Genomic DNA, 1,423 nt, shown 5'->3' with positions numbered 1-1,423 from the left:
TACAATAACATGCAATCGAAAATCACGTTCTCCACTCCTCTGGTGCAGTCAGGTTTAACTATAACAACAAAATTATATAATATTATACATACACTTCATGTAAAAAGTATTATTATATATGCTTAGTGTATTAATACCATGTTAATGGTTTTATACATATATTGTATATGTAAACTGAACACTTACAATTTTCCTCTTTTTCTTCTTTTCATTTGCATGCAGGTGTCTTGTTGCTCTATTTTAATAGAGGTAGTCTCTGACACTGTAATAAATATTTTCATTAACAATTATTTACATATGCTATAAAAAGTATACATAAGAGTAATTACCAAGTAAGTTCACTGTTGGAACTGCTGATGTTGTTAATCTTTTCCTCATGAAGTATTTTTCTTTAAAGTAGCTACTACAGATCACTCAGAATTTCTTTGGGTTGTCACATACTTCCACCCACTGTGCCATCCTCTTCTTATCCTTTCTCTCTAAGGGGAAGGAGAACATCCTGCTGTTTTCGTTAATACACCCTCTGATGATGCATAGTTTCTTCCTCTTTCTTTAAAGATACATTTTAATAATTAAAATTAAATATATTACTAAAATAGCAATGTAAACAGTTATGTTTTCAGTAACAATTTTAAAACATTCTGTACTTACTTAATTTCTAGCTTCTCCTCCTGTTACTGCATCTCATCAGCAGAAGTTATTGACAAACCTAAACACCTAGAAAAAACTTTAAAAAATATCTTTTTCAATAATCATAATAGTCATAATAATAATAGCAATAGTAATAATAATAGTAATAATTATAATAACGGAATTCACGAACCTGGAAATTCAATCACCTACGCTGCCACCATCACACCATGTGCAACCATGTGCGCCATATTTCTTTTGTCTCTTTAAATTTTGAAACAATTGAAAAACGCGGCGACAAATTTCGCGGGAACATGACGTCACGATATCTTTAGTTGTGTGTTAAAATCAGTGATACAAGCTATGCATGTAGAGAAGTGACATCAGCGCCTCCTGGTAGATGAGGCGTAAACCTAAAATTTGCATCAAAATCACAAGAGTGGAGCTTGGAGGGCCTGACTCAAGTGTAAAGAGCTAGCGAGGAGCCCAACTCCTTAAGACGGCCTGCATCTAACACAGCTCTGGTTATCCCAGAAACCGATTGCGACCCGTAGGAAAAGTTCACTTGAATCCAAAAGTGTTGCACAAACCTTTGGGAATTAGTTTCCAAAGTTATTGGTAAAATTAAACAGAGTATTGACTGTGGTAGAAGACTAAGCCACGTTCGCGTTAGCGTTAATTATTATAATTTACTACTATTTACTAGTTTCCATTACTAATCATATATTTCTTATTGTATTCCCAATCTAGGGCGAACAAATTATAATTTCTTAATGTATTCTTATTTCTAGCC

The 1,423-nt window shown here is 33.3% G+C and overlaps 1 long non-coding RNA gene across 1 annotated transcript; it reads right to left on the bottom strand.

The window, feature by feature from the left end:
• Nucleotides 1-350: 350 nt before the first annotated feature.
• Nucleotides 351-1,023, bottom strand: LOC123987864. The gene is made up of 3 exons (XR_006829505.1): nucleotides 824-1,023; nucleotides 652-727; nucleotides 351-550 (listed from the first exon to the last, which is right to left on the bottom strand). It is a non-coding gene; the product is annotated as an uncharacterized LOC123987864 (long non-coding RNA).
• Nucleotides 1,024-1,423: the final 400 nt, after the last annotated feature.

Source organism: Osmia bicornis, chromosome 6 (genome assembly GCF_907164935.1).
Source record: "Osmia bicornis bicornis chromosome 6, iOsmBic2.1, whole genome shotgun sequence".
In the NCBI taxonomy this organism is placed as follows: domain Eukaryota; kingdom Metazoa; phylum Arthropoda; class Insecta; order Hymenoptera; family Megachilidae; genus Osmia; species Osmia bicornis.
Note: the sequence above shows the minus strand (reverse complement) of the source record. Positions and strands in the feature narration are given on the sequence as shown.